The following is an 11,974-nucleotide window of genomic DNA, read 5'->3' as shown; positions in this document are numbered from 1 at the left end:
AATTGTAAGACACGCAGGGTGTCCAGAGAGTTGGAGAATCTGATGGAGTTATGGGTATGAAGCATCCCCCCAAAACTCCTGTGTTAATGCAGGAATAATCAGAGGTGGAATGATTAGATTATGGAAGCTGTAACCTAATCGGTCCATGCTAGTTTGAATGGACTAACTGGGTTTAACTGTAGGCAGGTGGGATGTGGTAGAAGCGGGTAGGTTACTGGGGGAAGGCCCTTGAAGGGTACTTTTTCCCTGCTGGGGTTGGAAAGGTCTTTCCTAACTGCTATGAATGGTGCAATATTCCTCCACCAAGCCCTTATACCTTGATATTTTGCCTAATTTCAGGCTCAGGCCCCAGAGCTATAGAGTAGGCTGACCAGGAACAACTCTGAAACTGTGAGCCAAAATAAACTTTTGTTCCTCAGTATGGTTCTTTGTCAGGTATTTTGGTCACAGCAACAAAAAGCTTACTAACATATGGAGGGAACTCCACACGTTTGGAGTCAGAAGTATTATGTGAATGTAATATAGAAGAAAACAGTGAAGGTTTTCCCTGTTGAGATAAAAATGATGGCAAGATAATGTGTGCAGAGGTTGATGGGGATGATGTGAATGTGGGTAATTGGATTTTAAGAACTGAGCCCTGTTCTGCACCTGGTTAGACAGTCTGGTCTATCTGTGGCCATGCCATCTGCTTGGCAAGCTCATCCCTGCAGCGGAGAAAAAAATGTGTAATCTGGCCTCGTGGCCTTGTTAACACCCTCACTAGTGTATATACCACAGAGTATAGGCACTGATTACTGATCCTTTCTCCTTAATTCACGTGCAGGCAAGTTGTATTTTTATGCCTCAATTTAAATATTAATGATGGCATTGTCCTTTATTTTGTTTTTAAGTTTTGCTTCATGTTTTTCTATGAATCATTTTTCCCTATGAAAATCCTTCTCTGTTTAAAGTATTCCTTCCTCCACAGCTGAACAACTGTGTCAGCAAGTTTGTTTCATTTTTTACTAAATGGATACTAAGATGAATAGTTAGTCTCTATCTTATTCATTAGCACATAATTGATTTATTGTATAAATTTAGGTACATTGTTGATAAAATTATATCCCATGAAGAATAATGATGGTATTAATTTTAAAATAAGAACTAATTTCTTATTCCAACTTCATTTTCAAGCAAAACAACAGGTGGTTCTTATTTGTTTCTTGTAAATCACACTTTTAATCTAATTTTGAGAGACTTTGTAGTCCTAAGTCTGTGCCCTCAGCTCATTGCTGGCCCTGTCTTTGCTCCATCTATTTAGGGAGCATGTCCCAGTGGGCTGGCTCTGACAGGTTCTGCAGAGCCTGAGGCCATGTGTGCTCTTTCCTGTTCTCATGGTGCTGTGGCAGTAGACACCCAGAAACTTCTGAAGCTTCTGTATATGTTGGTTGTAAGATACTAGTATTTATTTGATTTACAATCCAGAGGGTGAGTGGGGATGTTATCAGACCTCCCCACTTAATTGGCTACATGACAGGCCAGTTAAACCTAGAGACAAAGTGTTAAGTCAAGGAATGCAACTTTAAGACAGAGAACACTTGCCCAAAATCTATCTTGCTGGGAAGCTGATGTACGAGTAGTTTATATAGGAGGATGATGGGTGTTTGTAGACTGATGGCCACCTTCTCTTTGCTGGTGAGGGTTCCAGGTTTATGGCGAGATGATGCATGCCTGATTTTTTTAGAGGGAGAGAGTACAGGGAATTTAACCCAGGGGCAGTTACCACTGACTTACATTTCCAGCCCTTTTTATTTTGAAACAGGGTCTTGCTAAGTTGCTTAGGGCCTTGATAAGTTGCTGAGGCTTGCCTTGAACTTGTGATCTTCCTGCCTCAGCCTCCCAAGCTGCTGGGGCACACCTGATCTTAATTGCCCAGTCACAGGATGTTTTTTAGTTCTGGACATTTTAAGAAAAACAGTGATCGTTTTTATTCACTGATTAGATTGCTTGTGCACCATTCTAGGCATGCAATGGACAGGCTGGAAGTAGTAGCTGGCCAGGAAAAAAATACAAGCATGCTCAACTTCTGGTAGGCACACCCAGAGTGAGAACAAGGAGTTTATTCAAACCAAAATGGCGGTGGCCGCCTAGGAAACTTACGGTCCAGACTCAGAGCTCAAAATGGCCCTGGCCCAGGATCTGGTTGTATAGATGAAGAAGAACAAGAAGGGGGTTACGACAAGTGGGTCTGCAAGCATTGTACAGTCATTGATTTATCATTGCTCATTTATGTCATACATTCCAGTAAGGAATTGTGACAAGTGGGAAAGGCTTTTTTTATTTATTATCTTTATGGCGCCAGGGAGGTGGCAGAAATATGGCATGCCAAGTCAGAACAACCTAGGTGACTTATTTTCATGCCTCATGTTTTCCCTGGGCTAAAGAATTTTGTGGCCTCATTCTTGTGATACTTTAAATTCTTTATCATGATAAAATCTTCAGTTCTTTTATAAATTCTGTTTTTTTAAGGAAAGTTTATATATAACCACTCCCTTATTTTTTTTTTTTTTTACCCCAGGAAACACAGGCTAGTTAGAAATGATCTTGGGAACTACCACCTCAATCCCGTTCTATTCCTCCAGGGTACATTTTGTGCCCCATACCTCTCTTTGTTACACTGTGTTCTGGCCTCTCTCCTAGGCAGGCTCTACTCTCAAGACTCTCCTAGGTACATTCTGTCCCCTGGACTTCTCCTGGGTGTACTTTACACCTGGCCCTGTCTTAGGTATGCCTGTCCTCCTTTATGTTAACTGAGTGTGTGGGTGTCCTTCAGATTCTTTTGGCCTCATCTCAGTCTTGACTGGTGCTGCCACAGGCACTGGCACACATAACAGTCTCCTCCTCCCCCGTGCGATCGTCAAGCTCTGGCTTCCTTGGCACACACTATTGGGGCAGCCTCTGTGGTGCCAGTTCTCAAACCCAACCCAGCTACCTGTGGAAGTTCTGGCTTCTCCTCCTGGACTCGTGAAGCAGCTGGCCACAGGGTATGGGCATTGGCTTCCCGAGCAGCTGCTTGAGGAGGCCAGGTGACAACCCAGATTTGTGAGGATACACCCATGGAAGGTACTTTCCCAGTGAGAGAGGAGATGAAGTGGCAGATAAATCCTTTGTACCTCTTTTTGAGATACTGTTCCAAAGAATAGTTTTTCTAACCTGCCTGTCCGGCGACATCCTGTGTGACTGAGTGGCTATGCCGATTGTGGGGTCATGGAGCAGCGATGAGCTTAGGTTGTTATCACTTTGGATTTGCTTTCCATCTTTCCCTGTCTTGGGTCTCTTTTCCCTCACTCTTGCTGCCCCGGGCATGGAACCCCCAATAAATTGTTGTTAGCCTTGCTCTGGGAACCTTTTGCCAAGATAAAGCTCAGAGACCTGTAGTTTTATGTTTCCCAAACTGCATGTTTTGAGGACTAGTGTCTCAATATAGTAGGTGGTTTTTAAAAGGATTCTGTGGGGGCTGGGGCTGTAGCTCAGTGGATGAGCATTTGCCTAGCATGTGTGAGGCACTGGCTTTGATCCTCAGTACCACATAAAAATAAACAAAATAAAGACATGCTGTCCATCTATAGGTACAAAAAATAAATAAAAAAAGATTCTGTGGGTATAGGAGTTTGTGATATGTTCAGTTAAGTTGAATGGATTTTTTTTTTCTTGCCTGCTTAGGATCTAACCTAAGGCCTTGTGCATGCGAGGCAAGTGCTCTGTGCTAAACTATGCCCCAGCCCAAGTTAAATGGATTTTATTATTGCTCAACTTCTCATATACTTCACTATGCCCATTTGCATTATAAAGCTCCAGTAGAGACAATGTGTATGTTATTTCTTTAACTGTTTTTGAGGAATACATATTAATATCTCTGGCAGACTAATGCTCCATGAAATGCATTTTGGGACCTTGTTATAAGGCAATCTGTTTTGAAATTGTGCTCATTTTTATAAATGAAGTTCATTACCACAAGTCACTATTAGTAAATATATATATCACTTTCTGAGCAAGTATCATGTACTTTGGAATGAGAAGGCTGGTTGGAGTTTAAATCCTGGACATGCTGCTGATGAGTGGTGTGTAACCTGTGGCTGATGACTGAAGCAACAATCTGAGGTCACTAAAATGTCCTTTCTTCTAATGGCCCAAGCTGGTGAATGTGGTCTGTTCTAATTATGGATGGTTTTTAGTGTAGTGATTGTAAGCTGTGCCTCATTTGTATAACTGAAGACTAACTGTAATCATTAATCAGAACTAAAACAATCACATTATTCCTTGAAAATTGTTTCTTTAAAAATTGTTCAGCAATATGGGGTGTCAAAAGGGACATGTAGGCACCAGGAAACCTGAGGTCTATCTGACGTTTAACTCTATATAATCCAAATTTGACTTGTTTTCACAAGCTCCATATCTGGCATTCTAGTCCCAAACAATGTCACCTCTCCCCAGTATTAAAACAGTAGCTTCCTAAGTGCTCTGTTTTTTTCCTGGCCCTGTGACTGACTGTACTCCACACGAGTTAGATTAGATCACGCTGCTACTCTGAAGCTTCCTGCTTCTCACAGGAAAAGCCATGTCCTTATAAAGGCCTGCGAAGCCCTTCCTGAGTCCTCCTCAACCCAGGGAATCATCTCCTGCTCCCCAAGTTTCTGGCTCTGTTCTGGCCACTTAAGCCTCTGCTGCTTCCAGAGCAGGCCAGAGGTCACTACTGTGCAGTGGCTGTTTCTGCCTAAGGGACCTGCTCCTTCCTGCTCTGTCCCTCTGCTAAGTGCCCTCTGATCCTGTGGACCTTCTCTGGCTACCCCTTATTAAACATCACATCTCCCTTCTGCACTCTTTGCTTTTCCCTTCTCTGCTTAATTTTTATCACAGCCCTTACATGTATCTGATGGTTCTGATATTTTACCTTTTTTTTTTTTTTGGCTTTCTCCTTCCACTAGAATATAAACCATATAAACAAGGAATTTTGTCTGATAAGTTCACTGCTGTGCCTCAGCCTCTCTAGCTGGGCTCTACAGTAGAGGGCGCTGAATAAATATTTATTGAATGTACATCAACTGAAACATTTGGTGATCATGGGCAAGTGACTTCACCTTTCCTTGCCTGTTTCTTCCTGAATGTACTGAGATAGTTGTACAAAAGTCTCTCTAAGGACCTGTAGTTTTGATATTCTACAGTTCTAATATTCCTAGTTTCTTCTGGGAAATACACTCATGTTGAAATTAAAGGATATCCTTCTGTTTGACTGGGTCATAAAAGATGTTTAAAAATTCTGATAATTACATGAAATATCTTTTAAGCAAATAATCTATAAATTATTAAGCTTCAAAAAATACTGAAATTCTATTATTACGTAATTAAAAGTAAGGAACTTCACTGATAAGGGCCTTTCTATAAATTTCTTTTCAGCCAATATCTTTAGTTTTCTAATTTTTTTTGCTCATCAGATGTGATTTCAGGATTATTGTGAAATTACTTCAGTTGCTTTTATGAAACATCCCATCTAATAAACAACTGGCATTGTTCCATAACTATGTAAATAGCAAAAAGTGTTACTTAAGATATTAAGGGCTCTTCTTGGTATATTTTAAACAGACTGGAGCCAAGACTCTATATATGATTAGAAAGTAGAAATGTAATATAATACAGTATCAATTGACTGTTAAAGTTAGGTACTCAAGGAGCATACAAAAGAAGTATTTCTGAGAAATTATAGTATCACTACCAAGTTGTACTTCAAATTCTTTACTTGGAGTAGTCTGCCCTGTTTCATTGAAAAGCAGTAAGCTAGGTAGCTATGAGTAACATAATTTTTTAGTAATTGAGATTAAAATATACAGCAAATGCACAGATCTTAAGGAATAGGTCAATGCATATAAACCTGTTTAATCCACGTACCTATCATTTTTTTTTCTCTTAGACTTTTCATTTTGAGAATAATTATAAATTAACACAGAGCTGTAAGAAATAACAAAGAGAACTTTAACTTTACCCTGTTTTCCCTCCTGGTAACATCTTCCAAAACCATAGCACAATGTCACATCTGGATACTGATACTGACACAGCCAGACACAGAACATTTCCTATACATAAGGCCCCTCCTCTGCCCTTTTGTAGCTATACCCACTTCCCTCCACCACCATCCCCTCCTTAGCCCCTGGCAACCATTCATCTGTTTTCCATTTTTATTTTGTCATTTCAAGAATGTTATATAAGGCCCAGCTATAATCCCAGGTACTGAGGCTGAGGCAGGAGGATTCTAAGTTCAAGGCCAGCTTCTGAAGTTTAGTCAAACCCGTTTCAAAATTTTAAAAAGGGCTAGGATGTAGCTCAGTGGTAAAGCACCACTGAGTTCAATCCACAGCACTGCGGGGTGGGGGGGTGGGGGGGTGGTTATAAGCAGAATGATAGGTATGAAGCCTCGGAGACTGGCTCTTTTCTCTCAGCATACTTTTCTGGAGATTCACCAGGTGTGTCATTCCCATCAACAATTTGTTCCTTATTGTTGAACAATGTTCCATGATGTCGCAGGTCATTTGATTATTCCTCTTTGATTGTATCCAGTTTGTGGCTATCACGAATGAAGCTATTTACAGTCAACATTCAAGTACAGGTTTTGTGTGTGTGTGTGTGTGTGTGTGTGTGAACATGAATCTTATCTAGGTGTACAATTCTCAGGAGTGCTATTGTTGGGTCCTCTGGTAGTTGCATGTTTAGTTGTTGGGTTTGTTTTCTTTCTTTTTTATTTTAATTGCCAAGGTATATTCCAGAGTGATACTGTTTTTTCCCTCTGAGTACTCTCCACTGCATTCCACAAATTTTGATAAGTTGTATTTTTATTTTCCTTCTTTCAAAATAACTTTAAATTTCTCTTGACTCTTTATCATTGTGTTTAGAAGGTTTTTTTCCATTTTAATTTATTCTTTTTAATTATACATGACAGGAAAGTATATTTTGAAATATTTATACAAGCATGCAGCACATTGTATTCTAATTAGGTCCCAGTCTTATGGTTGTACAGGATGTGGAGATTAACTATGTGTGCGGGGAGCCATTCCTGAAAAACATAGGCGGATCTTCTCTCAGCATGAAGCCAGGGAGATTTTAGGTTTAACCTTGGGAACTATCCCTGCTTTCCCAGGAAATAGATTTCCCAAAGCACATGACCTTCATCTTCTCTCTGGTAGGAAGATCTCTTATGGTTGCTTGGAGATAGGGGGAACTGGAATGTCCACCTTTAACCTTTTTTTGGAGAAGAACATTCTATGGAAGGTCTTTGATGTCCCCTGATAACTAAAGCTGGTGCAGGCTCCGTTTTGCCATTGGTATAGAAGCTCGATCCGTTAGATCGGCTTGCACCCGCTTTTGAAAATATTTTCTGTGTCCTGTGGTTTTCTCATTCTATTTTTCCTAGTTTTTATTTCTCAGCCAGCCCATTCCACCGAGGGGAACCCCATTCCCACCCTCTGTGCAGGACGCAGGTGAGAATGTTGTATTTGTATAATACACACACACACACACACACACACACACACACACACACAGAGGAAACTTACGTCTAGAAGTTCTTTTTAGGAAAATTATGTCTAGAAGTTCTTTTTTTTATATAACTTTATTTCATTTGTTTATTTTTTTATGTGGGGCTGAGAATCAACCCAGTGCCTCACATGTTCTAGGTAAGTGCTCTACCACTGAGCGACAAACCCAGCCCATAGAAGTTTTTAATCTCCAAATATTTGGGATTTTTTTCCAGCTATCTTTTTTATATTGACTTTTAGTTTAATTCCATGTTGATCTGAAGGCATGTTTTATATGATTTCTGTTTTATTTGTTAAGGTATGATTTATGGCTTTGAATGTGATTTCTCTTGGTAAATATTCCATGTGAACTTGAGAAGTGTTTGTATTCTGATGTTGTTGGATGAAGCATTCTGTAAGTGTCAATTAAATCCAGTTGATTGATGATGCTGTTCCACTCAACTCTATACTGATTTTTCTGCCTGCTCTATCTGCTGATTACTGATAGATGAATGTTGAAGTCTATAACTAGAGTAGTGGATTTGTCTACTTCTGCAGTTCTGTCAGTTTTGCTTCATGTATTTTGATGCTGTTATTATGTACATCACATTAAGGATTGTTAAGTCTTCTTGGAACATTGACTCTTTTGTCATTAAGGTCTCCTGTGCCCCTGATAATTTTCCTTATTCTGAAGTTGGCTTTGTCTAAAATTTATATAGCTACTTCAGCTTTTTTATTTTTTTGGAGAAAATTATTCTTTATTGAGAAATAACACTGACAGACTTTAAAAGCATTCACACTCCCAGAATACAAAGTGTTTAATACACTTTTTCAAACCTGTATGCATTTCAAACAAAGCATTTTTTTATAAATCAAATTTGATAACCTGTCTAAAAATATTTTCCATCTTTATTTAAGGTGCTTCACATTTAAAGTAGGGGCCATGAGGTGCGCAGGAGCAAAGGACAGAGGGTACCTAGGACTGAGCAGCAGTCACAGCAACAGCTGCCAGGGCTTCAGTGCTGGGAAAGAAAGCCCTGCACAAGACGGTGCCCTCTGCTTTCTGTCATTAGCGTTAGCAGGGTATATGTGTCTTTCGCCATCTCTCTGATTTTATTCTGTCTTTATATTTAAAATGCATTTTTTATAGGCAATGTATAGTGGAGCCTTGCCTTTATTTAACCTACTTTGACTTATGATTGGTATATTGACAATTCATATTTGTATGATTAGCTACCATATTCATTATTTTTTCCTATTTGTTATATTTGTTCATTTCTTTTTTGAAAAATCTTCACGTTTTTCTCTGACTTCTCTGGTTTTATGTGAGCATTTTCTCTTTTTTCTTAGCAGATAAATTATACTTCTTTACATTTTTTTCATGTGGTTTCCCTAGAGTCCTATATACACTTGCCATTAATCTAAGTCCACTTAAAAAAATTGAGTGTATTATGCTGAAGGTTTTTGAGTATATTATGTAAAGGTTTTTCATATTTATTCTGCTTGGTGTTCTCTGAGAATCTTTGATCTATTGTTTAGTATCTGTCATTATTTTTGGAAATTTCCTGGTCATTATCATTTCAAATATTCATTTTATTTTTTTTCCTTCTGGTATTGCCATTTACATATATGTTTCCCATCTGTTTGTTCATTAGTCCTGCGACCCAGGTCTTTCTGGTGTTTTTAATGAAAAGCCAAAAATATTTGGTAAGATCCTCTAACTTAGCAAAGTTCCATATTCCAACTTTGTCTCTGCTATAGTGGGCAACAGCTGCTGTCTATTACCAACACTTATTGTCTTCCAGCTGGTTGTTCCCTGTGTGCTCCTTGAAGACCCCTCCATCCCCTGGGCCCAGCAAGTATCTGAGAGGAATGTATGAAGAGATTTTGGGACGACTTCTTTTTGGCTCCTTTTTGTCTAGGACTTTGCCTCATTTCTCATTTCCAGCCACTCCAACACTCCCAGAGCCCTTCCTCTGATATCTCACACACCAATAGTACTACAGCTTGCTTCCTGTTTTTTAGTTGCCAGGCATACAGACTGGGGAATGCCCTCAGTGAAGACCTGTCTAAATGTGGAACTTTTATTTATTTATTTATTTATTCATTCATTCATTTATTTATTTTTAGTACCAAGGATGGAACCTAGCGTGCTTAACAATTGAGCCACATTCCCAGTGCCCCCACTTTTAATATTTATTTTTTAGTTATAGTTGGACACAATACATTTATTTATTTATTTATTTATTTATGATCCTGAGTATTGAACCCAGGGCCTCACACATGCTAGGTGAGTGCTCTACCTCTGAGCCACAACCCCAACCCCCCCCCAGCCCTTTTTTTTAATTGATTTTTTAAAATAAATGACAGCGGAATGGATTATAATTCATATTACACATATAAAGCACAATTTTTCATATCTCTGGTTATATATAAAGTATATTTACACCAATTTGTGTCTTCATGCATGTACTTGGATAATGAAGTCCATCATATTCCAATACCCCCTGCCCCCTCCCTTCCCTTCTACCCCTCTGCCCTATCTAGAGTTTGTCTATTCCTCCCGTGCTCCCCCTCCCTACCCCACTATGAATCAATCTCCTTATATCTGAGAAAACATTTGGCATTTGTTTTGGGGGGATTGGCTAACTTCACTTAGCATTATCTTCTCCAACTCCATCCATTTACCTGCAAATACCATGATTTTATTCTCTTTTATTGCTGAGTAATATTCCATTGTGTATATATGCCACATTTTTTATCCATTCATCTACTGAAGGGCATCTAAGTTGGTTCCACAATTTAGCTATTGTGCACCCAGCCCTTTTTTATCTTTTATTTAGACAGGGTCTCACTAAGTTGCTAAGGGCCTCAATAAGTTACTGAGGCTGGCTTTGAACTTGCAATCCTTCTGTCTCAGGCTCCTGGGCTGCTGGGATTACAGGCATGTGCCACTGCACTTGGATACATGTGGATCTTAACCCTGTGAACTCCTTTGTTTCAGGGAACATCTCCCTTCCAGTTCTGCTTGCTTTGGGTCATTTTACAGTCTTCAAATAGTTGGCTTTTTAATGTTTTGCATGAAATTTATAAATGTCATCTGTGGGAGATTAGTCCATTTTAAGCTACTCTTAAATCTAGAGACTGATTTAGGAAGCTATCTCTTGACCTTTTTGAAGAGAGCAGCAAGACATGCCTTTAATATATAGACATTAGCCTTATCTCCCTTGGTAGCTGGTCATCAAAAATGTCATGTACCTGCTGTGTGCTTTTGTTCATTAGTATTTTCCTACCAAGTGGAGAGAAATGAGAACCATAAATCTGTTTGAATATTTGAATTTTGGACGTGGGATTTTCTTCAAGCAGAACAGATATATAACTATACTTGATTTTGGCCTGTTGCCACAGCTTGGAAGAATATTTACTTAGATATTAATTATACCTAAGTAAATTTAAATATATACTTTTATTCTCCAAGCTAATAATTGAGATATACCTTAGTCAGCTGTCTTTTCTCTGGTCCTTTGTGTTATCAGAAACAGCTTTTGGTATTAGTAAGCTGGAAATAAATGACTCACTTCTGGTAATCACTTCCAACTTAGAGATATGATAAATCATAGCAATTGTTTGTTTTCCTGAATTGGAACACCCAAGCCTCCGCTGTTCCACGTGGGCAGGGCATAGGGGTGGGTGGTTCTCTTCTATTCTGAGGTCTCCTTGGAGGTGGAGTTGGATTCAGGAGTGTATAGTGACAAATACCTGCGCCATTTATAAGTGTGAGCTGACTCCTCTGTCTTGGGGGAGGAGTGAGAAGGACATTTGCTCCTTCTGCTTCTTTGACTCCCTCTGAGTAAGACTCCTGACATTAGATAGGATTTGGAGCAGCCCAGCCATGTAAACAGGCTAATTTCTGGGTTTTGGAATCTGTGTTGTCCTTTTGAGATTTGGTCAGCGGCAGTGTTTGAACCTGTAGTCTGCAAATTCCTTTGTCCCATGAGATTTGTTGCCGTGTATCTCTGAGGCACAAGTTCTAAGTCCACTTTTAAATAACATTATTACAGTTCACAAGTAGTACAATGTTTTAAAACAATATTTTTTTTTTAAAAAAATATTTCTTTCAACAAACAAAATATTGGACTTGAAGAACCTTGGTGGGACATAATGTCTAATTGTATGACTTTAAATTTTATGTCATGTTGACAGATGTCCTCTAGGTGGCGATGATTTCAGATGATGAGATGTCTGTCCCCTGCTGAAAGGAACCCTGTGGGTTATTTCTAAGTATTGAAACCTACTGTCCCAGTTTTCTTAGCTACTAATTTCTCTTCCTTATCTGGATGAACCTCCTACTTTGCCCATTTCTGAGGCATCTTTCCTTTCTACCCTTTGGCTCATCCTCTGTTGCTAAGCCCAACCCTGCCCTCAGCTTGTCC

Source organism: Ictidomys tridecemlineatus, chromosome 13, assembly GCF_052094955.1.
Source record: "Ictidomys tridecemlineatus isolate mIctTri1 chromosome 13, mIctTri1.hap1, whole genome shotgun sequence".
In the NCBI taxonomy this organism is placed as follows: Eukaryota; Metazoa; Chordata; class Mammalia; order Rodentia; family Sciuridae; genus Ictidomys; species Ictidomys tridecemlineatus.
Note: the sequence above shows the minus strand (reverse complement) of the source record.